At 54.1% G+C, this 12,456-nt stretch overlaps 1 protein-coding gene across 5 annotated transcripts in view; it reads right to left on the reverse strand.

Moving 5' to 3' along the window:
- CNKSR2 (connector enhancer of kinase suppressor of Ras 2) overlaps positions 1-12,456 on the reverse strand; it is a 1,692,689-nt gene that overhangs the window by 1,052,906 nt on the left and 627,327 nt on the right. The window lies entirely within an intron of this gene.

Below are 12,456 nucleotides of genomic sequence, written 5' to 3' on the forward strand. Positions count from 1 at the left end.
GTGAGGCCTCAGCTTCCTCCAATCATCCTCCACCATGGATGCCTTTCTTTCTCTAACTGAGTTGCACTGTGCTCTCAGGGTCAGCCTCTGGCTACCTAAAGCTGGAGGCTGGGTCCCTTTTGTGGGCTTACTGGAGGGACAGGGCAGGTTTGGGGCCCTAAGGTCCCATGTTTGCCTGTGCCCAACAGAATCCCTCTGGGGGAGGTCCCTAACTACCTGTAAAGGGGATCCCTCAGGAATGTTTTTACCCATCACCTGGCTAGGGCTACTAACCAGGCAATCCTCATTCTTTTGATGGGGGGGGTTCTTGTGGACAGGGGCCCTCTTGGGGTCCACTGGCCTCCCTGACCTCTGCAGCCCTGGGCTGACTGAGGCAGGGTAGAGAGAGGCAGGCTACCTGCACCAGACTGGGTCCCACCTTGGAAGGGGCCACTGACATCAGAGGCTCTGCCAGGCCAGGCCTGGCTACCTCTGGGGCAGTTCCTTCACAAGGGGTGAGGTCAGATCCCTGAGGAGGCTGACCTTTTCCTAATGTCTGGGGAGAGGGAGACTTTTCTTCCTCCCCACTACTCTCTGTTTGTGTGGAGTGATCCATAGTTTCAGGCTTCACTACACCTAGGTCAGTCTGAGTATGGACTGAGACCATTACAGCCCTGCCAACCTTTTCAGGAAGGCACTCAGTTTGTGTTTGAGCTGTGACTGTCACAGCTCTGCCAATCTCTACAGGGAAGTCTGTCTGTGCCTGGGCTGTGGCTACCACTGCCCTTCCAACCTTTTCAGGGAGGAAAGCTACTTGGACAGGGGTTGTGACTGGCACAACCCCACTACCCTTTTTGGAAAGGCCTACCATTTTAGAATGGGTGTCTTGTTCAACTCCAGCCCAAGCTGAGAGTTCTAAGTCATTCCCCAGTAAGCAGTCCACAGGCAAGGTTGGAGACACTGCCACCCTTTTAGGGCCAGTGACACCTCCCCAGCTGAGACATACCTCTGCCATGGGATGACTGTTCTGTTTGCCATCAATGTTAGTTACCTGGTGTTGGAAAAACCCCACTCCCACGCCTGAAGAGGTTGGTGGTAACGGGGTCTTCCCAGGACATACACTGTGGTAGCTTGGCTCGAGTGGTCAGGAATCAGGCACCGTGCTAAGCATACGTTATACCCATACAATAACCATGCGTGCATCCGTTCCAAAAACGACTCTACACCGTAAAAATTATGAAAATATCTTTCTTTATCCTCTTTTTCTCTTAGTTGCTGATTAGATAAATAATTACACAATCACAATATACAAACTTTTTAAATAGTGCAGGTCAACTAAATACTGGCTTAATGATTCAATAAATAGGGGTGATCATAAATATTAAAGACATAAATATAAGTGCAGTTAATACAGGCAATTAAATATTCTGAGGCAATAAATACTGTAAACCAATAAATATTGTGCATCAATAAATACTGTGGACCAATAAATACAGTGAAGCAATAAATAGGTTAAATACAATAAATACAGTGCCCCCAATAAATAATTAAAAGCTGACAGTGACACTCATATAATCAGATCACATTTGAGATTACTATGGGCTAATTTGGCCCAGGCACAGCTTGTGGGGATGTGGAAGGCTTGAGGGTGTCTATTCCCTGGCTTGGACAAGGCTGAGGCCTAAACTGAGGTAGATCAAGGGGGGAATACCAGAGACCTGGCTCTCTCACTCTACACAACCCCTCTAAAGTAGTCTCAGCTCACCCCTGGCACAGTCCAGCTGGTTCCAGCACCTCTCTAACCCCTAGAGTAGTCTCTTAGGATTCCACAGGGCCTTTGGCGCCCTCTATTCCACTTACTGCCCTTTTTCTGAAGTTCCGACGCCGCTGGAGTCGTGTCGACGCCGTGAGGCGGATCCGGTTCGATGTCGGCGGCCTCGGCACAATGTCAGTTCCTGACGACGCCGATAGGCGGCTCCGGTTCGATGTCGGCGGCCTCGGCTCGATCTCGACCTCCGATTCGATGGCGTCGGGCAGTCTTTACTCGATGTCGACTTCGGGCGGCTCCGGTCCGATGGCGACCTCGGCTTCGATGACGTCGGCCGGCCTTGCCTCGATGTCGACTTCCGGCGGCTCCGGAGTGCGATCTCCACTCCCGACCTCCGGTGCTCCTCTCCTCAGGTTTCCGGCGACTCCGGAGTGCGACCTCCACTCCCGACCTCCGGCACGATTCTCTCAGGTTCCGGCGACTCCGGAGTGCGACCTCCACTCCCGACCTCCGGCACACTTCACCTCGGTCTCCGACGTCTCCGGAGGGCGGACTTCACTCCCCCGTTGACGCCGCTCTCTCGACCTTGGTTAACTTCCTCCTCGACCTCTGGTACACCTCACGTTCTCCGTCGGCGCCCCCTCACGATCTCTGGCGGCTCTGGGCACGACGTCTGCTTTTCCAGTCAGCGCCGCTTCTCCACCTCAGGCTCCAGGTATCCAGGCTACTCGACGTCCGGCTCCAGGGAAACCAGTATCCAGGTCAGGATCTTGCTGTTCTGGGTTTCTAAGGCCTGTTCCTGCTGTCCAGGTCCTTAAGATGGTTTTTCTTACTTCTTCCCACACAGGGCTCCAGGCTGGGCTCAGTCAGTAGGGACTAGTATCAAGGGTGGGTTTATGGACCCCACTCCAGGCACAAGTTTCCACCCCTGCTGCTTCACTCCTTCCTCCTTCAGGTTTCTGCTGCTCTCTCTTCACCAGTCAGGTGCCAACTGCCAGCTCCAACTGCCAACTCTCTGTCTTAGCTTCCCAACATTCTAAACCGCCTCCAACGGTCACAGGGTTCTGGAATGTTCTGGAAGGTGCTAGTAGGTTCCAGTGGATGCTGGTGATGTCACAGGTGGCCACCATTTTGTGCTCCAGGCCCTCAGACAGAAGTTCCAGGGGTAGATAAAATGGCTCCCTGAATCTGCATCAACACTAAAAAGTCTGGTGGTTCCCAAAAAGGAAAAATTCTAACAGGGTTTGAGGCAAAAGTGGGACAAAATAAATAATGATGAGGAGGGACCACCCAAAGGGCTGACAGGTCTAACACGCGTCCCCCCCAGCTGAAAGTGGGGAGAGCTACCCAACCCCTTGGGAGTTCTCATCACTAAGGCGGAAATACCTTGAGAGACCGTCTGCATTGGCGTGGTCCACTCCAGGCCGATGTTCCACCTGAAAATCCATTCCCTGTAGGGAAATAGACCACCTCAACAACTTGGGATTCTCCCCCTTCATCTGCATCAGCCAACGAAGGGGTCTGTGGTCGGTCTGAACCAGGAAGTGCGAGCCAAACAGGTATGGCCGCAACTTCTTCAGAGCCCATACCACTGCAAAGGCTTCACGCTCTATTGCACTCCACTTCTGTTCCCTGGGAAGTAGTCTCCGGGATAGGAAGACCACGGGTTGATCCAGACCCTCTTCATTGAGTTGCGATAACACTGCCCCAATGCCATGTTCTGATGCATCCGTCTGGACAATGAACTCCTTGGAAAAGTCTGGGGCCCTTAAGACCGGGGCCTCGCACATGGCTTTCTTCAATCTCACAAAGGCCTGCTGACAAGCCTCCATCCAGACTACCCGTCGAGGTTGTTTCTTGGACGTGAGCTCCGTGAGGGGGGCTACGATGGTACCGTACCCCTTCACGAAGCGGCGGTAATATCCCGTGAGGCCCAGAAAAGCTCGGACCTCAGTCTGTGTCTTGGGGGGTTCCCAGGCCATGATGGCCTCGATCTTCGCCTGGAGGGGTTGCACCGCTCCCCTACCCACCAAGTGTCCAAGGTACACTACCGACCCCTGCCCGATCTGGCACTTGCTGGCCTTGATCGTCAATCCAGCTTGTCTCAGGGCCTGGAGAACAGCTTGCAGGTGACGCAAGTGATCCTCCCAGCTGTTACTGAAGACGGCTATGTCATCCAGATAAGCAGCAGAGAAACTCTCCATTCCGGTGAGGATCTGGTTTACCAGGCGCTGAAACGTGGCAGGTGCGTTCTTGAGCCCAAAGGGCATCACACAGAACTGGTAGTGGCCATTGGGCGTGGAGAAGGCTGACCTTTCCCTTGCTCCATCAGTCAAAGAGATCTGCCAGAAGTAAGGTCAAAGGTACTTAGATATTGGGCAGCTCCCAGCCGGTCAATCAATTCATCCGCCCTAGGGATCGGATGAGCATCAGTTTTGGTCACTGAGTTCAGTCCCCGGTAGTCCACACAGAACCTCAGTTCTGGTTGGGCACCCGGTGGTGCAGCTTTCGGTACTAACACCACCGGACTGGACCAGGGGCTGCTAGAAGGTTCAATCACTCCTAGCTCCAGCATCTTAGTGACTTCACTATGAATGCTGGCCTTCACCTTGTCTGACATCCGGTAGATCTTGGACTTCACAGGTGGGCTGTCTCCTGTGTCCACGTCATGGACGCACAGGTGAGTCCTACCCGGGACAAGGGAGAACAACGAAGAGTACTGCCCCAGGACCTGGCGACAGTCCTCCTGCTGTTCAGGAGTTAGAGATGGGGAGAGAATCACTCCCTCCACCGACCCATCCTTCTCGTGAGACGCAAACAAATCAGGGAGAGGCTCGCTTTCCACGTCCTCTCCTCCGTCAGTCACCATCATCAAGATGACTTCGGGCCTCTCGTGGTGGGGTTTGAGGCGGTTGGCGTGCAGCACCCGTAGGGGCTGACGAGGGGTCTTCAGGTCCACCAAGTAGGTAGCCTTACCCTTCTTCTCCAACACCTCAAAGGGTCCTGACCAGCGATCCTGGAGGGCGCTAAGCTCTCCTGGTTCGATCACCCACACCTTCTGGCCAGGCTCCAACTCCACCGGGTGAGCGTTGTGGTCATACCACGCCTTCATTACTGCTTGGCTGGCTTCCAAGTTGTCAGAAGCTTGCTTCCACAACTTAGCCATTTGGCTCCGGAAGGCCAGCATGTAGCTCACCACATCCTGGGGAAGCTTTCTGGGAGTTCTTTCCCATCCGTCTCTCACCAGGTTGAGAGGTCCACGTACAGGGTGCCCATACAGAAGCTCGAAGGGGCTGAAGCCCACTCCCTTCTGTGGCACTTCCCTGTAAGAAAAGAGTAGACAGGGTAGGAGGACGTCCCATTTCCTCCGCAGGCTTTCAGGCAGACTTCTGATCATGCCTTTCAAGGTTTTGTTAAACCTCTCCACCAGACCATTGGTCTGGGGGTGGTAAGGAGTTGTGAACCGGTAGGTCACTCCACACTCCTTCCACATCGCCCGCATGTACGCTGACATGAAGTTGGTCCCCCTGTCGGACACAACTTCCTTGGGAAAACCCACTCGGGTAAAGATTCCCATCAGGGCCCTGGCCACAACAGGTGCTGTTATGGTCCTCAGAGGTATTGCCTCTGGGTACCGTGTGGCATGATCCACCAGGACCAGGATAAACCTGTGACCAGCTGACGTTGGCGGATCTAACGGACCCACAATGTCGATGCCCACCCTTTCAAAGGGGGTGCTAACGACAGGAAGTGGTTCCAGGGGAGCTTTCAGCTTCACCCCTGTTTTCCCACTGGCTTGGCAAGACACACATGTCCGGCAGTAGGTATCGGACGACACTTTCATTTGAGGCCAATAAAAGTGTGGGACAAGACGGGCGAAGGTCTTGTCCTGCCCCAGGTGTCCTGCCAATGGGATCTCGTGAGCCAACTCCAGAAGGAAGGCTCGATAACGTTGAGGGACTACCAAGGCTCGTGACGATCCATGTAGGGGTGCCTTGGGTTCACTGTAGAGGAGGCCATCCTCCCAGTAAACACTGTAGTTCCCTTCAACGTTCCCTGCTGCCTGGGCTTGGGCCTGACGCCTTAGCCCCTCAAGGGTAGGGAACTCCCTCTGGCCCTGGCAGAATTCCTCCCTGGACGGGCCTCCCTCCACGTGCCACTCGGCCGGGATGGGTAGGTCCTCCAGTTTGGTAACATCCCCCACCGCAGACTCCTGGTCCACCACCTCCGGTGGCCTATCCGTCCTACGGGGTGTGGACGCCGAGGCAGGCTCCTCCTGTCCTCGGTTCTTCCCTTGACTGGCAGCTGGCTGGGCCTTTGTTCCAGGCTCCAGCCGAAACGAACTCCCTCTCCGGGTAGTCGCGGACCTTGTGCTAACACAGGCCCAGTCAGGTGTACCCAGCATCTCAGTGTGAGTCCGGTATTCCACCTCCTTCCAAGCGTTGTGCTCCATGTCATTCCCCAGTAGACAATCGACTGGCACGGCAGGGCTTACGGCAACTCGAAGTGAACCTGCAACCCCCCCCCATTCAAAGGGAACCTCGGCCACTGGATAGTGGCCTGTTCTGCCGTCAGCCATCGCGGCTGGGTGGAGTACATCGGGAATTACCTGCTCTGGAGACACCAGTTGACTACGTACCATAGTCATACTGGCTCCTGTGTCTCTCAGAGCCTCCCCTCTTTGGCCGTTGATGGTGACCCACTGCCCATACTTTACAGTATTTGCGGGCACCTGGATCTTAGGAACCATCTCCCGTTCTCCCAGGGACACTAAAGTGACACCCGCCCACTCCCTTCCCTTAGTTAAGGGCATCTCCTCCCCGAGCACTGCACTAGCTACTCCGGGGGTCTTTCCTCCAATGGGAGGGGGTGGTCGTTTCTGGCACTTCGGATCGCCTTTATAGTGTCCAACGCCACCGCACTCGTAGCAATGGACAACCCTTGGCTGCTGACTCTGGCCAGGATTAGGGTTTCTGGGTGGGTTAGCCCTAGGGGTGAATCCTGTTCCCTTTCCTTGGAAATTATTTTGGGGGCCTTTGGTGAACTCCTTTTTCTTTTCCCCTCCCTCTTTCTTCTGGGGGGTGCCCTGTCCGGCCTTTTGAGTATCCCCTCCAGTCCCCCTTGTGGACACCCGGGTACTAGCCCAAATGTCCGCCTCCTCAGCAAGCTTCCGGGGACTGGTCAGTTTGCTATCCACCAGGTGTTGACGCAGTTCAGGGAAACATTTCTCGAGCAGGTGTTCCTTCAGTACTAGATCAAACAACCCCTCGTAGTTCCTCACTTCACTGCCCTGAATCCAACCCTCCAGTGCCTTCTTTGCATAGTCCAGGAAGTCCACCCAATTCTGTGTGCCCAGTTTGTGACTACCCCTGAACTTCTGTCTGTACTTTTCGGGTGTTAGTCCAAACTTTCTTATGAGCGCCAGTTTCATGGTGGGGTAGTGGGTCTGCTCATCCTCCTCGAGGGCCAATAAAGCATCCCTACCAGCTGGAGGCATGTACCTGTACAATCCCCCTCCCCAATACTTCTCTGGAACCCCATGGGCCCTTAACGAGACCTCATAGGCTGCTAGCCACTTGGCGATATCGTCACCCACCCCGTAGCTAGCTACTATGTCCTTTGGCAGGTAGGGTTTGGGTTCCCTGGTGTACTCTCGTTCTTCGCTGCCACCGTTAGGTACAGGGTGTGCCCCGATTCTCAGGATCTGAAGGTCTATCGCCTTCAGCCTTATCTCATGAGCCATCCTCTGTTTCTCCTTCTCATGAGCCATCCTCTGTTCCTCCTTCTCCTTCTCCAGCCTTGCTAAGTCCCATGTGAGCTGTCTTTTCTCCCTCCGGTCTGTTAACTCCACTTCAGATAAGCCACCGCTAGAGACAGTGCTGCCCTTCCTAGAAAGTGTCCTGGGCCCTGCTGACAGGTTCCCCACCTCAGGTTGGTACAAACCAGCTCCCTCACTGTCTGGCTCTCTATCCCTGTCCTCCTCCTCAGCCTTGCTTTCCCTTCGTGCCTCCCCCCAAGCCCTTAAGCTGGTTTGGAGTGCACCCTTCTTTGCTCCTGGGGGACAATACACCCCCTCCCGCTGACAAAACTCCCTGAGTTGGGCCACAGTGTACGTTTCTAAATTTTCTAGTACAAACTCCATCTTGCCCACTCAGGTCAGAGGACAGTTATTTGCAGTAGCTATGCAGGGGGGTACCTTATATAATACCTCCTCCCACCACCAGAGTAAATTTGGAAAAAACAAAAACCCACAATTAGGAAGGCCGCTTTGAGAAAACTCCCGGTGTAGGCCTATGGACTACCCACAGTTATTGTTGAGTATACGTAGGCACAGCTCTATCCCACCACTGAACACCAATTATGTTGGAAAAACCCCACTCCCACGCCTGAAGAGGTTGGTGGTAACGGGGTCTTCCCAGGACATACACTGTGGTAGCTTGGCTCGAGTGGTCAGGAATCAGGCACCGTGCTAAGCATACGTTATACCCATACAATAACCATGCGTGCATCCGTTCCAAAAACGACTCTACACCGTAAAAATTATGAAAATATCTTTCTTTATCCTCTTTTTCTCTTAGTTGCTGATTAGATAAATAATTACACAATCACAATATACACACTTTTTAAATAGTGCAGGTCAACTAAATACTGGCTTAATGATTCAATAAATAGGGGTGATCATAAATATTAAAGACATAAATATAAGTGCAGTTAATACAGGCAATTAAATATTCTGAGGCAATAAATACTGTAAACCAATAAATATTGTGCATCAATAAATACTGTGGACCAATAAATACAGTGAAGCAATAAATAGGTTAAATACAATAAATACAGTGCCCCCAATAAATAATTAAAAGCTGACAGTGACACTCATATAATCAGATCACATTTGAGATTACTATGGGCTAATTTGGCCCAGGCACAGCTTGTGGGGATGTGGAAGGCTTGAGGGTGTCTATTCCCTGGCTTGGACAAGGCTGAGGCCTAAACTGAGGTAGATCAAGGGGGGAATACCAGAGACCTGGCTCTCTCACTCTACACAACCCCTCTAAAGTAGTCTCAGCTCACCCCTGGCACAGTCCAGCTGGTTCCAGCACCTCTCTAACCCCTAGAGTAGTCTCTTAGGATTCCACAGGGCCTTTGGCGCCCTCTATTCCACTTACTGCCCTTTTTCTGAAGTTCCGACGCCGCTGGAGTCGTGTCGACGCCGTGAGGCGGATCCGGTTCGATGTCGGTGGCCTCGGCACAATGTCAGTTCCTGACGACGCCGATAGGCGGCTCCGGTTCGATGTCGGCGGCCTCGGCTCGATCTCGACCTCCGATTCGATGGCGTCGGGCAGTCTTTACTCGATGTCGACTTCGGGCGGCTCCGGTCCGATGGCGACCTCGGCTTCGATGACGTCGGCCGGCCTTGCCTCGATGTCGACTTCCGGCGGCTCCGGAGTGCGATCTCCACTCCCGACCTCCGGTGCTCCTCTCCTCAGGTTTCCGGCGACTCCGGAGTGCGACCTCCACTCCCGACCTCCGGCACGATTCTCTCAGGTTCCGGCGACTCCGGAGTGCGACCTCCACTCCCAACCTCCGGCACACTTCACCTCGGTCTCCGACGTCTCCGGAGGGCGGACTTCACTCCCCCGTTGATGCCGCTCTCTCGACCTTGGTTAACTTCCTCCTCGACCTCTGGTACACCTCACGTCCTCCGTCGGCGCCCCCTCACGATCTCTGGCGGCTCTGGGCACGACGTCTGCTTTTCCAGTCAGCGCCGCTTCTCCACCTCAGGCTCCAGGTATCCAGGCTACTCGACGTCCGGCTCCAGGGAAACCAGTATCCAGGTCAGGATCTTGCTGTTCTGGGTTTCTAAGGCCTGTTCCTGCTGTCCAGGTCCTTAAGATGGTTTTTCTTACTTCTTCCCACACAGGGCTCCAGGCTGGGCTCAGTCAGTAGGGACTAGTATCAAGGGTGGGTTTATGGACCCCACTCCAGGCACAAGTTTCCACCCCTGCTGCTTCACTCCTTCCTCCTTCAGGTTTCTGCTGCTCTCTCTTCACCAGTCAGGTGCCAACTGCCAGCTCCAACTGCCAACTCTCTGTCTTAGCTTCCCAACATTCTAAACCGCCTCCAACGGTCACAGGGTTCTGGAATGTTCTGGAAGGTGCTAGTAGGTTCCAGTGGATGCTGGTGATGTCACAGGTGGCCACCATTTTGTGCTCCAGGCCCTCAGACAGAAGTTCCAGGGGTAGATAAAATGGCTCCCTGAATCTGCATCAACACTAAAAAGTCTGGTGGTTCCCAAAAAGGAAAAATTCTAACAGGGTTTGAGGCAAAAGTGGGACAAAATAAATAATGATGAGGAGGGACCACCCAAAGGGCTGACAGGTCTAACACGCGTCCCCCCCAGCTGAAAGTGGGGAGAGCTACCCAACCCCTTGGGAGTTCTCATCACTAAGGCGGAAATACCTTGAGAGACCGTCTGCATTGGCGTGGTCCACTCCAGGCCGATGTTCCACCTGAAAATCCATTCCCTGTAGGGAAATAGACCACCTCAACAACTTGGGATTCTCCCCCTTCATCTGCATCAGCCAACGAAGGGGTCTGTGGTCGGTCTGAACCAGGAAGTGCGAGCCAAACAGGTATGGCCGCAACTTCTTCAGAGCCCATACCACTGCAAAGGCTTCACGCTCTATTGCACTCCACTTCTGTTCCCTGGGAAGTAGTCTCCGGGATAGGAAGACCACGGGTTGATCCAGACCCTCTTCATTGAGTTGCGATAACACTGCCCCAATGCCATGTTCTGATGCATCCGTCTGGACAATGAACTCCTTGGAAAAGTCTGGGGCCCTTAAGACCGGGGCCTCGCACATGGCTTTCTTCAATCTCACAAAGGCCTGCTGACAAGCCTCCGTCCAGACTACCCGTCGAGGTTGTTTCTTGGACGTGACCTCCGTGAGGGGGGCTACGATGGTACCGTACCCCTTCACGAAGCGGCGGTAATATCCCGTGAGGCCCAGAAAAGCTCGGACCTCAGTCTGTGTCTTGGGGGGTTCCCAGGCCATGATGGCCTCGATCTTCGCCTGGAGGGGTTGCACCGCTCCCCTACCCACCAAGTGTCCAAGGTACACTACCGACCCCTGCCCGATCTGGCACTTGCTGGCCTTGATCGTCAATCCAGCTTGTCTCAGGGCCTGGAGAACAGCTTGCAGGTGACGCAAGTGATCCTCCCAGCTGTTACTGAAGACGGCTATGTCATCCAGATAAGCAGCAGAGAAAGTCTCCATTCCGGTGAGGATCTGGTTTACCAGGCGCTGAAACGTGGCAGGTGCGTTTTTGAGCCCAAAGGGCATCACACAGAACTGGTAGTGGCCATTGGGCGTGGAGAAGGCTGACCTTTCCCTTGCTCCATCAGTCAAAGAGATCTGCCAGTACCCAGAAGTAAGGTCAAAGGTACTTAGATATTGGGCAGCTCCCAGCCGGTCAATCAATTCATCCGCCCTAGGGATCGGATGAGCATCAGTTTTGGTCACTGAGTTCAGTCCCCGGTAGTCCACACAGAACCTCAGTTCTGGTTGGGCACCCGGTGGTGCAGCTTTCGGTACTAACACCACCGGACTGGACCAGGGGCTGCTAGAAGGTTCAATCACTCCTAGCTCCAGCATCTTAGTGACTTCACTATGAATGCTGGCCTTCACCTTGTCTGACATCCGGTAGATCTTGGACTTCACAGGTGGGCTGTCTCCTGTGTCCACGTCATGGACGCACAGGTGAGTCCTACCCGGGACAAGGGAGAACAACGAAGAGTACTGCCCCAGGACCTGGCGACAGTCCTCCTGCTGTTCAGGAGTTAGAGATGGGGAGAGAATCACTCCCTCCACCGACCCATCCTTCTCGTGAGACGCAAACAAATCAGGGAGAGGCTCGCTTTCCACGTCCTCTCCTCCGTCAGTCACCATCATCAAGATGACTTCGGGCCTCTCGTGGTGGGGTTTGAGGCGGTTGGCGTGCAGCACCCGTAGGGGCTGACGAGGGGTCTTCAGGTCCACCAAGTAGGTAGCCTTACCCTTCTTCTCCAACACCTCAAAGGGTCCTGACCAGCGATCCTGGAGGGCGCTAAGCTCTCCTGGTTCGATCACCCACACCTTCTGGCCAGGCTCCAACTCCACCGGGTGAGCGTTGTGGTCATACCACGCCTTCATTACTGCTTGGCTGGCTTCCAAGTTGTCAGAAGCTTGCTTCCACAACTTAGCCATTTGGCTCCGGAAGGCCAGCATGTAGCTCACCACATCCTGGGGAAGCTTTCTGGGAGTTCTTTCCCATCCGTCTCTCACCAGGTTGAGAGGTCCACGTACAGGGTGCCCATACAGAAGCTCGAAGGGGCTGAAGCCCACTCCCTTCTGTGGCACTTCCCTGTAAGAAAAGAGTAGACAGGGTAGGAGGACGTCCCATTTCCTCCGCAGGCTTTCAGGCAGACTTCTGATCATGCCTTTCAAGGTTTTGTTAAACCTCTCCACCAGACCATTGGTCTGGGGGTGGTAAGGAGTTGTGAACCGGTAGGTCACTCCACACTCCTTCCACATCGCCCGCATGTACGCTGACATGAAGTTGGTCCCCCTGTCGGACACAACTTCCTTGGGAAAACCCACTCGGGTAAAGATTCCCATCAGGGCCCTAGCCACAACAGGTGCTGTTATGGTCCTCAGAGGTATTGCCTC

The sequence above is a fragment of the Triturus cristatus genome, chromosome 8 (assembly GCF_964204655.1).
Source record: "Triturus cristatus chromosome 8, aTriCri1.1, whole genome shotgun sequence".
NCBI classification, from domain to species: Eukaryota; Metazoa; Chordata; class Amphibia; order Caudata; family Salamandridae; genus Triturus; species Triturus cristatus.